Consider the following 15,130-nt stretch of genomic DNA (forward strand, 5'->3'; position numbering starts at 1 on the left):
GAATAGCACAAGAGTGCTGTTCTTAGCCTGAATGAACCCTTGCTGCTAGAACTTGAAACTGAACGGGATTCAATTCCATGTAGGAAGTTTAATTGAATCCTAGGGTGCCATGCAAGAAAAACTCTCTGCTTTTGAGAAACGGGCATTCTTGCACTCTACTGTGTTTCCTATAGGGCCAATACAGTGAGCTAGCTCAGAAAAAAAGAACTGTGCTTCCTACACAAACGGGGCATTTCTAGTTCACCTCAATATTGGAAACTGAGTAAAACAGGAGCTTCTCTTCAGTCCAATACACTGTACTGGCTGGGAACAGACGCGAATGCTATTTGCACTGTGTATGGCCAGAATAGCACAAGAGTTCTGTTCTTAGCCTGAATGAACCCTTGCTGCTACAACTTGAATCGGAACGTGATTCAACTCCGTTTAAGAAGTTTTATTGAACCCTAGTGTGCCATGCAAGAAAAACCCTCTGCTTTTGAGAAACGGGCATTCTTGCACTCTACTGTGTTTCCTATAGCGCCAGTACAGTGAGCTAGCTCCGAACAAAAGAACTGTGCTTCCTACACAAACGGGGCATGTCTAGTTCAACTCAGTATTGGAAACTGAGTAAAACAGGAGCTTCTCTTCAGTCCAATACACTGTACTGGCTTTGAACAGACGCGAAAGCTATTAGCACTGTGTATGGTCAGAATAACACAAGAGTGCTGTTCGTAGCCTGAATGAACGCTTGCTGCTTGAACTTGAAACTGAACGTGATTCAACACCGTTTAGGAAGTTTAATTGAACCCTAGTGTGCCATGCAAGAAAAACACTCTACTTTTGAGAAACGGGCATTCTTGTACTCTGCTGTGTTTAATTTAGTGCAAGTACAGTGAGCGAGCTCAGAAGAAAAGAACTGTGCTTCCTACACAAACGGGGCATATCTAGTTCAACTCAGTATTGGAAACTGAGTAAAACAGGAGCTTCTCTTCAGTCCAATACACTGTACTTACTGGGAACAGACGCGAATGCTATTTACACTGTGTAAGGCCAGAATAGCACAAGAGTGCTATTCTTAGCCTGAATGAACCCTTGCTGCTAGAATTTGAAACTGACATGACTCAACTCCGTTTAGGAAGTTTAATTGAACCCTCGAGTGCCATGTTAGAAAAACACTCTGCTTTTGAGAAACGGGCATTCTTGCACTCTACTGTGGTTCCTATAGCGTCAGTACAGTGAGGTAGCTCAGAACAAGGGAACTGTGCTTCCTACACAAACGGGGCATATCTAGTTCAACTCAGTATTGGAAACTGAGTAAAACAGGAGCTTCTCTTCAGTCCAATACACTGTACTGGCTGTGAACAGACGCGAATGATATTTGCACTGTGTATGGCCAGAGTAGCACAAGAGTACTGTTCTTAGCCTGAATGAACCCTTGCTGCTAGAACTTGAAACTGAACGTTATTCAACTCCATTTAGGGAGTTTAATTGAACCCTAGTGTGCCATGCAAGGAAAACACTCTGCTTTTGAGAAACGGGCATTCTTGCACTCTACTGTGTTTCCTATAGGGCCAGTACAGTGAGCTAGCTCCGAACAAAAGAACTGTGCTTCCTACACAAACGGGGCATATCTAGTTCAACTCAGTATTGGAAACTGAGTAAAACAGGAGCTTCTCTTCAGTCCAATACACTGTGCTGCCTGGGAACAGACGCGAATGCTATTTGCCTTGTGTATGGCCAGAATAGCACAAGAGTTCTGTTCTTAGCCTGAATGAACCCTTACTTCTACAACTTGAAACTGAACGTGATGCAACTCCGTTTAGGAAGTTGAATTGAACCCCAGTGTGCCATGCAAGAAAAACACTCTGCTCTTGAGAAACGGGCATTCTTGCACTCTACTGTGTTTCCTATAGCGTCAGTACAGTGTGCTAGCTCAGAACAAAAGAACTGTGCTTCCTACACAAACGGGGCATATCTAGTTCAACTCAGTATTGGAAACTGAGTAAAACAGGAGCTTCTCTGCAGTCCAATACACTGTACTGCCTGGAAACAGACGCAAATGCTATTTGCACTGTGTATGGCCAGAATAGCACAAGAGTGCTGTTCTTAGCCTGAATGAACCCTTGCTGCTAGAACTTTAAACTGAACGTGATTCAACTCCTTTTAGGATGTTTAATTGAACCCTAGTGAGCCATGCAAGATAAACACTCTGATTTTTAGAAACGGGCATTCTGGCAGTCTACAGTGTTTCCTATTGGGCCAGTACAGTGAGCTAGCTCAGAACAAGAGAACTGTGCTTCCTACACAAACGGGGCATATCTAGTTCAACTCAGTATTGGAAACTGAGTAAAACAGGAACTTCTCTTCAGTCCAATACACTGTATTGGCTGGGAACAGACGCGAATGCTATTTGCACTGTGTATGGCCAGAATAGCACAAGATTTCTGTTCTTAGTCTGAATGAACCCTTGCTGCTACAACTTGAATCGGAACGTGATGCAACTCCGTTTAGGAAGTTTATTGAACCCTAGATTGCCATGCAAGAAAAACACTCTGCTTTTGAGAAACGGGCATTCTAGCACTCTACTGTGTTTCCTATAGGGCCAGTACAGTGAGCTAGCTCCAAACAAAAGAACTGTGCTTCCTACACAAACGGGGCAAATCTAGTTCAACTCAGTATTTGAAACTGAGTAAAACAGGAGCTTCTCTTCAGCCCAATACACTGTACTGGCTGGGAACAGACGCGAATGCTATTTGCACTGTGTATGGCCAGAATAGCACAAGAGTGCTGTTCTTAGCCTGAATGAACCCTTGCTGCTAGAACTTTGACTGAACGTGATTCAACTCCGTTTAGGAAGATTAATTGAACCCTAGTGTGCCATGCAAGATAAACACTCTGCTTTTGTGAAACGGGCATTCTTGCAGTCTACAGTGTTTCCTATAGGGCCGTTACTGTGAGTTAGCTCAGAACAAAAGAACTGTGCTTCCTACACAAACGGGGCATATCTAGTTCAACTCAGTATTGGAAACTGAGTAAAACAGGAGCTTCTCTTCAGTCCAATACACTGTGCTGGCTTTGAACAGACGCGAATGCTATTAGCACTGTGTGTGGCCAGAATAACACAAGAGTGCTGTTCTTAGCCTGAATGAACCCTTGCTGCTAGAATTTGAAATTGACGTAATTCAACTTCGTTTAGGAAGTTTAATTGAACCCTAGAGTGCCATGCAAGAAAAACACTCTGCTTTTGAGAAACGGGCATTCTTGCACTCTACTGTGTTTCCTATAGGGCCAGTACAGTGAGCTAGCTCCGAACAAAAGAACTGTGCTTCCTACACAAACGGGGCATATCTAGTTCAACTCAGTATTTGAAACTGAGTAAAACAGGAGCTTCTCTTCAGTCCAATACACTGTACTGGCTGGGAACAGACGCGAATGCTATTTGCACTGTGTATGGCCAGAATAGCACAAGAGTTCTCTTCTTAGCCTGAATGAACCCTTGCTGCTAGAACTTGAAACTGAACGTGATTCAACTCCGTTTAGGAAGTTTAATTGAACCCTAGAGTGCCATGCAAGAAAAACACTCTGTTTTAGAGAAAACAGCATTCTTGCACTCTACTGTGTTTCCTATAGGGCTAGTACAGTGAGCTAGCTCAGGACAAAAGAACTGTGCTTCCTACACATTCGGGGCATATCTAGTTCAACTCAGTATTTGAAACTGAGTAAAACAGGAGCTTCTCTTCAGTCCAATACACTGTACTGGCTGGAAACAGACGCGAATGCTATTTGCACTGTGTATGGACAGAATAGCACAAGAGTGCTGCTCTTTGTCTGAATGAACCCTTGCTGCTAGAACTTGAAACTGAACGTGATTCAACTCCCTTTAGGAAGTTTAATTGAACCCTAGAGAGCCATGCAAGAAAAACACTCTGCTTTGAGAAATGGGCATTCTTGCAGTCTACAGTGTTTCCTATAGGGCTAGTACAGTGAGCTAGCTCCGAACAAAAGAACTGTGCTTCCACACAAACGGGGCATATCTAGTTCCACTAAGTATTGGAAACTGAGTAAAACAGGAGCTTCTCTGCAGTCCAATACACTGTACTGGCTGGGAACAGACGTGAATGCTATTTGGACTGTGCATGGCCAGAATAGCACAAGAGTGCTGTTCTTAGCCTGAATGAACCCTTGCTGCTAGAACTTGAAACTGAAGGTGATTCAACTCCGTTTAGCAAGTTTAATTGAACCCTAGTGTGCCATGCAAGAAAAACACTCTGCTTTTGAGAAACGGGCATTCTTGCATTCTACTGTGTTTCCTTTAGGGCCAGTACAGTGAGCTAGCTCAGAACTAAAGAACTATGCTTCCTACACAAACGGGGCATATCTAGTTCAACTCAGTATTGAAAACTGAGTAAAACAGGAGCTTCTCTTCAGTCCAATACACTGTACTGGCTGGGAACAGACGTGAATGCTATTTGCATTGTGTATGGCCAGAATAGCACAAGAGTGCTATTCTTAGCCTGAATGAACCCTTGCTGCTAGAACATGAAACTGAACGTGATTCAACTCAGTTTAGGAAGTTTAATTGATCCCTAGTGTTCCATGCAAGAAAAACACTCTGCTTTTGAGAAACGGTCATTCTTGCACTCTAATGTGTTTCCTTTACGGCCAGTACAGTGAGCTAGCTCAGAACAAAAGAACTGTGCTTCCTACACAAACGGGGCATATCTAGTTCAACTCAGTATTGGAAACTGAGTAAAACAGGAGCTTCTCTTCAGTCCAATACCCTGTACTGGCTGGGAACAGACACGAATGCTATTTGCACTGTGTATGTCCAGATTAGCACAAGGGTGCAGTTCTTAGCCTGAATGAACCCTTGAAGCTACAACTTGAAACTGAACGTGATTCAACTCCTTTTAGGAAGTTTAATTGAACCCTAGAGTGTCATGCAAGAAAAAGACTCTGCTTTTGAGAAACGGGCATTCTTGCACTCTACTGTGTTTCCTATAGGGCCAGTACAGTGACCTAGCTCAGAACAAAAGAACTGTGCTTCCTACACAAACGGGGCATATCTAGTTCAACTCAGTATTGGAAACTGAGTAAAACAGGAGCTTCTCTTCAGTCCAATACACTGTACTGGCTGGGAACAGACGCGAATGCTATTTGCTCAATGTAGGGCCAGAATAGCACAAGAGTGCTGTTCTTAGCCTGAATGAACCCTTGCTGCTAGAACTTGAAACGGATTGGGATTCTACTACGTTTTGGAAGTTTAATTGAACCCTAGTGTGCCATGCAAGAGAAACACTCTGCTTTTGAGAAACGGGCATTCTTGCACTCTTCTGTGTTTCCTATAGGGCCAGTACAGTGAGCTAGCTCAGAACAAAAGAACTGTGCTTCCTACACAAACGGGGCGTATGTAGTTAAACTCAGTATTGGAAACTGAGTAAAACAGGAGCTTCTCTTCAGTCCAATACACTGTACTGGCTGGGAACAGACGCGAATGCTATATGCACTGAGTATGGCCAGAATAGCACAAGAGTGCTGTTCTAAGCCTGAATGAACCCTTGCTGCTAGAACTTGAAACCTAATGTGATTCAACTCCCTTTAGGAAGTTTAATTGATCCCTAGTGTGCCATGCAAGGAAAACACTCTGCTATTGAGAAACGGGCATTCTTGCACTCTACTGTGTTTCCTATAGGGCCAGTACAGTGAGCTAGCAAAGAACAAAAGAACTGTGCTTCCTACACAAACGGGGCATATCTAGTTCAACTCAGTATTGGAAACTGAGTAAAACAGGAGCTTCTCTTCAGTCCAATACACTGTACTGGCTGGGAGCAGATGCGAATGCTATTTGCACTGTATAAGGCCAGAATAGCACAAGAGTGCTGCTCTTAGCCTGAATGAACCCTTGCTGCTAGAACTTGAAACAGAATGTGATTCAACTCCGTTTAGGAAGTTTAATTGAACCCTAGTGTGCCATGCAAGAGAAACACTCTGCTTTTGAGAAACGGGAATTCTTGCAATCTTCTGTGTTTCCTATAGGGCCAGTACAGTGAGCTAGCTCAGAACAAAAGAACTGTGCTTCCTACACAAACGGGGCGTATCTAGTTAAACTCAGTATTGGAAACTGAGTAAAACAGGAGCTTCTCTTCAGTCCAATACACTGTACTGGCTGGGAACAGACGCGAATGCTATTTGCACTGTGTATGGCCAGAATAGCACAAGAGTGCTGTTCTAAGCCTGAATGAACCCTTGCTGCTAGAACTTGAAACCTAATGTGATTCAACTCCCTTTAGGAAGTTTAATTGATCCCTAGTGTGCCATGCAAGGAAAACACTCTGCTTTTGAGAAACGGGCATTCTTGCACTCTACTGTGTTTCTTATAGGGCCAGTACAGTGAGCTAGTTCAGAACAAAAGAACTGTGCTTCGTACAAAAAAGGGGCATATCTAGTTTAACTCAGTATTGGAAACTGAGTAAATCAGGAGCTTCTCTTCAGTCCATACAGTGTACTGGCTGGGAATAGACACGAACGCTATCTGCACTGTGTATGGCCAGAATAGACCAAGAGTGCTGTTCTTAGCCTGAATGAACCCTTGCTGCTAGAACTTGAAACTGAACGTGATTCAACTCCGTTTATGAAGTTTAATTGAACCCTAGTGTGTAAAGCAAGGAAAACACTCTGATTTTGTGAAACGGGCATTCTTGCACTCTTCTGTGCTTCCTATAGGGCCAGTACAGTGAGCTAGCTCAGAACAAAAGAACTGTGCTTCCTACACAAACGGGGCGTATCTAGTTCAACTCAGTATTGGAAACTGAGTAAAACAGGAGCTTCTCTTCAGTCCAATACACTGTACTGGCTGGGAACAGACGAGAATGCTATTTGCACTGTGTATGGCCAGAATAGCACAAGAGTGCTGTTCTTAGCCTGAATGAACCCTTGCTTCTAGAACGTGAAATGGAATGTGATTCAACTCCGTTTAGCAAATTTAATTGAACCCTAGTATGCCATGCAAGATAAACACATTGCTTTTGAGAAACGGGCATTCTTGCAGTCTACTGTGTTTCCTATAGGGCCAGTACAGTGAGCTAGCTCAGTACCAAAGAACTGTGCTTCCTACACAAACGGGGCATATCTAGTTCAACTCAGTATTGGACTCTTAGTAAAACAGGAGCTTCTATTCAGTCCAATACACTGTACTGGCTGGGAACAGACGCGAATGCTATTTGCACTGTGTATGGCCAGAAGAGCACAAGAGTGCTGTTCTTAGCCTGAATGAACCCTTACTGCTAGAACTTTAAACTGAACGTGATTCAACTCTGTTTAGGAAGTTTAATTGAACCCCAGTGTGCCATGCAAGGAAAACACTCTGCTTTTGAGAAACGGGCATTCTTGCAATCTACTGTGTTTCCTATAGGGCCAGCAAAGTGAGCTAGCTCAGAAAAAAAGAACTGTGCTTCCTACACAAACGGGCCATATCTAGTTCAACTCAGTATTGGAATCTGAGTAAAAAGGGAGTTTCTCTTCAGTCCAATACACTGTTTTGGCTAGGAACAGACGCGGATGCTATTTGCATTGTGTATGGCCAGAATAGCACAAGAGTTTTGTTCTTAGCCTGAATGAACCCTAGCTGCTAGACTTTGAAACTGAACATGATTCAACTCTGTTAAGGAAGTTTAATTGAACCCTAGAGTGCCATGCAAGATAAACACTCTGCTTTTGAGAAACGGGCATTCTTGCACTCTACTGTGTTTCCTATAGGGCCAGTACAGTGAGCTAGCTAAGAACAAAGAACTGTGCTTCCTACACAAACTGGGCATATCTAGTTCAACCCAGTATTGGAAACTGAGTAAAACAGGAGCTTCTCTTCAGTCCAATACACTGTACTGGCTGGGAGCATATGTGAATGCTATTTGCACTGTGTATGGCCAGAATAGCACAAGAGTGCTGTTCTTAGCCTGAATGAACCCTTGCTGCTAGAACTTGAAATGGAATGTGATTCAACTCCGTTTAGCAAATTTAATTGAACCCTAGTGTGCCATGCAAGATAAACACATTGCTTTTGAGAAACGGGCATTCTTGCAGTCTACTGTGTTTCCTATAGGGCCAGTACAGTGAGCTAGCTCAGTACCGAAGAACTGTGCTTCCTACACAAACGGGGCATATCTAGTTCAACTCAGTATTGGAAACTGAGTAAAACAGGAGCTTCTCTTCAGTCCAATACACTGTACTGGCTGGGAACAGACGCGAATGCTATTTGCACTGTGTATGGCCAGAATAACACAAGAGTGGTGTTCTTAGCCTGAATGAACCCTTACTGCTAGAACTTTAAACTGAACGTGATTCAACTCTGTTTAGGAAGTTTAATTTTACCCCAGTGTGCCATGCAAGGAAAACACTCTGCTTTTGAGAAACGGGCATTCTTGCACTCTACTGTGTTTCCTATAGGGCCAATACAGTGAGCTAGCTCCGAACAAAAGAACTGTGCTTCCTAAACAAACGGGGCATATCTAGTTCAACTCAGTATTTGAAACTGAGTAAAACAGGAGCTTCTTTTCAGTCCAATACACTGTACTGTCTGGGAACAGACGCGAATGCTATTTGCACTGTGTATGGCCAGAATAGCACAAGAGTGCTCTTCTTAGCCTGAATGAACCCTTGCTGCTAGAACTTGAAACTGAACGTGATTCAACTCCGTTTAGGAAGTTTAATTGAACCCTAGAGTGCCATGCAAGAAAAACACTCTGCTTTTGAGAAACGGGCATTCTTGCACTCTACTGTGTTTCCTATAGGGCTAGTACAGTGAGCTAGCTCAGAACAAAAGAACTGTGCTTCCTACACATTCGGGGCATATCTAGTTCAACTCAGTATTTGAAACTGAGTAAAACAGGAGCTTCTCTTCAGTCCAATACACTGTACTGGCTGGAAACAGACGCGAATGCTATTTGCACTGTGTATGGACAGAATAGCACAAGAGTGCTGCTCTTTGTCTGAATGAACCCTTGCTGCTAGAACTTGAAACTGAACGTGATTCAACTCCCTTTAGGAAGTTTAATTGAACCCTAGAGAGCCATGCAAGAAAAACACTCTGCTTTGAGAAATGGGCATTCTTGCAGTCTACAGTGTTTCCTATAGGGCTAGTACAGTGAGCTAGCTCCGAACAAAAGAACTGTGCTTCCTACACAAACGGGGCATATCTAGTTCAACTCAGTATTGGAAACTGAGTAAAACAGGAGCTTCTCTGCAGTCCAATACACTGTACTGGCTGGGAACAGACGTGAATGCTATTTGGACTGTGCATGGCCAGAATAGCACAAGAGTGCTGTTCTTAGCCTGAATGAACCCTTGCTGCTAGAACTTGAAACTGAAGGTGATTCAACTCCGTTTAGCAAGTTTAATTGAACCCTAGTGTGCCATGCAAGAAAAACACTCTGCTTTTGAGAAACGGGCATTCTTGCATTCTACTGTGTTTCCTTTAGGGCCAGTACAGTGAGCTAGCTCAGAACTAAAGAACTATGCTTCCTACACAAACGGGGCATATCTAGTTCAACTCAGTATTGAAAACTGAGTAAAACAGGAGCTTCTCTTCAGTCCAATACACTGTACTGGCTGGGAACAGACGTGAATGCTATTTGCACTGTGTATGGCCAGAATAGCACAAGAGTGCTATTCTTAGCCTGAATGAACCCTTGCTGCTAGAACATGAAACTGAACGTGATTCAACTCAGTTTAGGAAGTTTAATTGATCCCTAGTGTTCCATGCAAGAAAAACACTCTGCTTTTGAGAAACGGTCATTCTTGCACTCTAATGTGTTTCCTTTACGGCCAGTACAGTGAGCTAGCTCAGAACAAAAGAACTGTGCTTCCTACACAAACGGGGCATATCTAGTTCAACTCAGTATTGGAAACTGAGTAAAACAGGAGCTTCTCTTCAGTCCAATACCCTGTACTGGCTGGGAACAGACACGAATGCTATTTGCACTGTGTATGTCCAGATTAGCACAAGGGTGCTGTTCTTAGCCTGAATGAACCCTTGAAGCTACAACTTGAAACTGAACGTGATTCAACTCCTTTTAGGAAGTTTAATTGAATCCTAGAGTGTCATGCAAGAAAAAGACTCTGCTTTTGAGAAACGGGCATTCTTGCACTCTACTGTGTTTCCTATAGGGCCAGTACAGTGACCTAGCTCAGAACAAAAGAACTGTGCTTCCTACACAAACGGGGCATATCTAGTTCAACTCAGTATTGGAAACTGAGTAAAACAGGAGCTTCTCTTCAGTCCAATACACTGTACTGGCTGGGAACAGACGCGAATGCTATTTGCTCCATGTGTGGCCAGAATAGCACAAGAGTGCTGTTCTTAGCCTGAATGAACCCTTGCTGCTAGAACTTGAAACGGAATGGGATTCTACTACGTTTTGGAAGTTTAATTGAACCCTAGTGTGCCATGCAAGAGAAACACTCTGCTTTTGAGAAACGGGCATTCTTGCACTCTTCTGTGTTTCCTATAGGGCCAGTACAGTGAGCTAGCTCAGAACAAAAGAACTGTGCTTCCTACACAAACGGGGCGTATCTAGTTAAACTCAGTATTGGAAACTGAGTAAAACAGGAGCTTCTCTTCAGTCCAATACACTGTACTGGCTGGGAACAGACGCGAATGCTATATGCACTGTGTATGGCCAGAATAGCACAAGAGTGCTGTTCTAAGCCTGAATGAACCCTTGCTGCTAGAACTTGAAACCTAATGTGATTCAACTCCCTTTAGGAAGTTTAATTGATCCCTAGTGTGCCATGCAAGGAAAACACTCTGCTATTGAGAAACGGGCATTCTTGCACTCTACTGTGTTTCCTATAGGGCCAGTACAGTGAGCTAGCAAAGAACAAAAGAACTGTGCTTCCTACACAAACGGGGCATATCTAGTTCAACTCAGTATTGGAAACTGAGTAAAACAGGAGCTTCTCTTCAGTCCAATACACTGTACTGGCTGGGAGCAGATGCGAATGCTATTTGCACTGTATAAGGCCAGAATAGCACAAGAGTGCTGCTCTTAGCCTGAATGAACCCTTGCTGCTAGAACTTGAAACAGAATGTGATTCCACTCCGTTTAGGAAGTTTAATTGAACCCTAGTGTGCCATGCAAGAGAAATACTCTGCTTTTGAGAAACGGGAATTCTTGCAATCTTCTGTGTTTCCTATAGGGCCAGTACAGTGAGCTAGCTCAGAACAAAAGAACTGTGCTTCCTACACAAACGGGGCGTATCTAGTTAAACTCAGTATTGGAAACTGAGTAAAACAGGAGCTTCTCTTCAGTCCAATACACTGTACTGGCTGGGAACAGACGCGAATGCTATTTGCACTGTGTATGGCCAGAATAGCACAAGAGTGCTGTTCTAAGCCTGAATGAACCCTTGCTGCTAGAACTTGAAACCTAATGTGATTCAACTCCCTTTAGGAAGTTTAATTGATCCCTAGTGTGCCATGCAAGGAAAACACTCTGCTTTTGAGAAACGGGCATTCTTGCACTCTACTGTGTTTCTTATAGGGCCAGTACAGTGAGCTAGTTCAGAACAAAAGAACTGTGCTTCGTACAAAAAAGGGGCATATCTAGTTTAACTCAGTATTGGAAACTGAGTAAATCAGGAGCTTCTCTTCAGTCCATACAGTGTACTGGCTGGGAATAGACACGAACGCTATCTGCACTGTGTATGGCCAGAATAGACCAAGAGTGCTGTTCTTAGCCTGAATGAACCCTTGCTGCTAGAACTTGAAACTGAACGTGATTCAACTCCGTTTATGAAGTTTAATTGAACCCTAGTGTGTAAAGCAAGGAAAACACTCTGATTTTGTGAAACGGGCATTCTTGCACTCTTCTGTGCTTCCTATAGGGCCAGTACAGTGAGCTAGCTCAGAACAAAAGAACTGTGCTTCCTACACAAACGGGGCGTATCTAGTTCAACTCAGTATTGGAAACTGAGTAAAACAGGAGCTTCTCTTCAGTCCAATACACTGTACTGGCTGGGAACAGACGAGAATGCTATTTGCACTGTGTATGGCCAGAATAGCACAAGAGTGCTGTTCTTAGCCTGAATGAACCCTTGCTTCTAGAACGTGAAATGGAATGTGATTCAACTCCGTTTAGCAAATTTAATTGAACCCTAGTATGCCATGCAAGATAAACACATTGCTTTTGAGAAACGGGCATTCTTGCAGTCTACTGTGTTTCCTATAGGGCCAGTACAGTGAGCTAGCTCAGTACCAAAGAACTGTGCTTCCTACACAAACGGGGCATATCTAGTTCAACTCAGTATTGGACTCTTAGTAAAACAGGAGCTTCTATTCAGTCCAATACACTGTACTGGCTGGGAACAGACGCGAATGCTATTTGCACTGTGTATGGCCAGAAGAGCACAAGAGTGCTGTTCTTAGCCTGAATGAACCCTTACTGCTAGAACTTTAAACTGAACGTGATTCAACTCTGTTTAGGAAGTTTAATTGAACCCCAGTGTGCCATGCAAGGAAAACACTCTGCTTTTGAGAAACGGGCATTCTTGCAATCTACTGTGTTTCCTATAGGGCCAGCAAAGTGAGCTAGCTCAGAAAAAAAGAACTGTGCTTCCTACACAAACGGGCCATATCTAGTTCAACTCAGTATTGGAATCTGAGTAAAAAGGGAGTTTCTCTTCAGTCCAATACACTGTTTTGGCTAGGAACAGACGCGGATGCTATTTGCATTGTGTATGGCCAGAATAGCACAAGAGTTTTGTTCTTAGCCTGAATGAACCCTAGCTGCTAGACTTTGAAACTGAACATGATTCAACTCTGTTAAGGAAGTTTAATTGAACCCTAGAGTGCCATGCAAGATAAACACTCTGCTTTTGAGAAACGGGCATTCTTGCACTCTACTGTGTTTCCTATAGGGCCAGTACAGTGAGCTAGCTAAGAACAAAGAACTGTGCTTCCTACACAAACTGGGCATATCTAGTTCAACCCAGTATTGGAAACTGAGTAAAACAGGAGCTTCTCTTCAGTCCAATACACTGTACTGGCTGGGAGCATATGCGAATGCTATTTGCACTGTGTATGGCCAGAATAGCACAAGAGTGCTGTTCTTAGCCTGAATGAACCCTTGCTGCTAGAACTTGAAATGGAATGTGATTCAACTCCGTTTAGCAAATTTAATTGAACCCTAGTGTGCCATGCAAGATAAACACATTGCTTTTGAGAAACGGGCATTCTTGCAGTCTTCTGTGTTTCCTATAGGGCCAGTACAGTGAGCTAGCTCAGTACCGAAGAACTGTGCTTCCTACACAAACGGGGCATATCTAGTTCAACTCAGTATTGGAAACTGAGTAAAACAGGAGCTTCTCTTCAGTCCAATACACTGTACTGGCTGGGAACAGACGCGAATGCTATTTGCACTGTGTATGGCCAGAATAACACAAGAGTGGTGTTCTTAGCCTGAATGAACCCTTACTGCTAGAACTTTAAACTGAACGTGATTCAACTCTGTTTAGGAAGTTTAATTTTACCCCAGTGTGCCATGCAAGGAAAACACTCTGCTTTTGAGAAACGGGCATTCTTGCACTCTACTGTGTTTCCTATAGGGCCAATACAGTGAGCTAGCAAAGAACAAAAGAACTGTGCTTCCTACACAAACGGGCCATATCTAGTTCAACTCAGTATTGGAAACTGAGTAAAACAGGAGCTTCTCTTCAGTCCAATACACTGTACTGGCTGGGAACAGACGCGAATGCTATTTGCACTGTGTATGTCCAGAATAGCACAAGAGTGCTGTTCTTAGCCTGAATGAACCCTTGCTGCTAGACGTTGAAACTGAAAGTGATTCAACTCCGTTTAGGAAGTTTAATTGAAGTCTAGTGTGCCCTGCAAGGAAAACACTCTGCTTTTGAGAAACGGGCATTCTTGCACTCTACTTTGTTTCCTATAGGGCCAGTACAGTGAGCTAGCTCAGCACAAAAGAACTGTGCTTCCTACACAAACGGGGCATATCTAGTTCAACTCAGTATTGGAAACTGAATAAAACAGGAGCTTCTCTTCCGTCCAATACACTGTACTGGCTGGGAGCAGATGAGAATGCTATTTGTACTGTGTATGGCCAGAATAGCGCAAGAGTGGTGTTCTTAGCCTGAATGAACCCTTGCTGCTAGAACTTTAAACTGAATGTGATTCAACTCCGTTTAGGAAGTTTAATTGAACCCTAGTGTGCCATGCAAGATAAACACATTGCTTTTGAGAAACGGGCATTCTTGCACTCTACTGTGTTTCCTATAGGGCCAGTACAGTGAGCTAGCAAAGAACAAAGGAACTGTGCTTCCCACACAAACGAGGCATATCTAGTTCAACTCAGTATTGGAAACTGAGTAAAACAGGAACTTCTCTTCAGTCCAATACACTGTACGGGCTGTGAGCAGATGCGAATGCTATTTGCACTGTGTATGGCCAGAATAGCACAAGAGTGCTGTTCTTAGCCTGAATGAACCCTTGCTGCTAGAACTTGAAACGGAATGATTCAACTCCGTTTAGGAAGTTTAATTGAACCCTTGTGTGCCATGCAAGAGAAACACTCTGCTTTTGAGAAACGGGCATTCTTGCACTCTTCTGTATTTCCTATAGGGCCAGTACAGTGAGCTAGCTCAGAACAAAAGAACTGTGCTTCCTACACAAACGGGGCGTATCTAGTTAAACTCAGTATTGGAAACTGAGTAAAACAGGAGCTTCTCTTCAGTCCAATACACTGTACTGGCTGGGAACAGACGCGAATGCTATTTGCACTGTGTATTTCCAGAATAGCACAAGAGTGCTGTTCTTAGCCTGAATGAACCCTTGCTGCTAGACCTTGAAACTGAACGTGATTCAACTCCGTTTAGGAAGTTTAATTGAACTCTAGTGTGCCCTGCAAGGAAAACACTCTGCTTTTGAGAAACGGGCATTCTTGCACTCTACTGTGTTTCCTATAGGGCCAGTAGAGTGAGGTAGCTCAGAACAAAAGAACTGCGCTTCCTACACAAACGGGGAATATCTAGTTCAACTCAGTATTTTTAACTGAGTAAAACAGGAGCTACTCTTCAGTCCAATATTCTGTACTGGCTGGGAACAGACGCGAATGCTATTTGCACTGTGTATGGCCAGAATAGC

Source organism: Peromyscus maniculatus, chromosome 15 (genome assembly GCF_049852395.1).
Source record: "Peromyscus maniculatus bairdii isolate BWxNUB_F1_BW_parent chromosome 15, HU_Pman_BW_mat_3.1, whole genome shotgun sequence".
NCBI classification, from domain to species: Eukaryota; Metazoa; Chordata; class Mammalia; order Rodentia; family Cricetidae; genus Peromyscus; species Peromyscus maniculatus.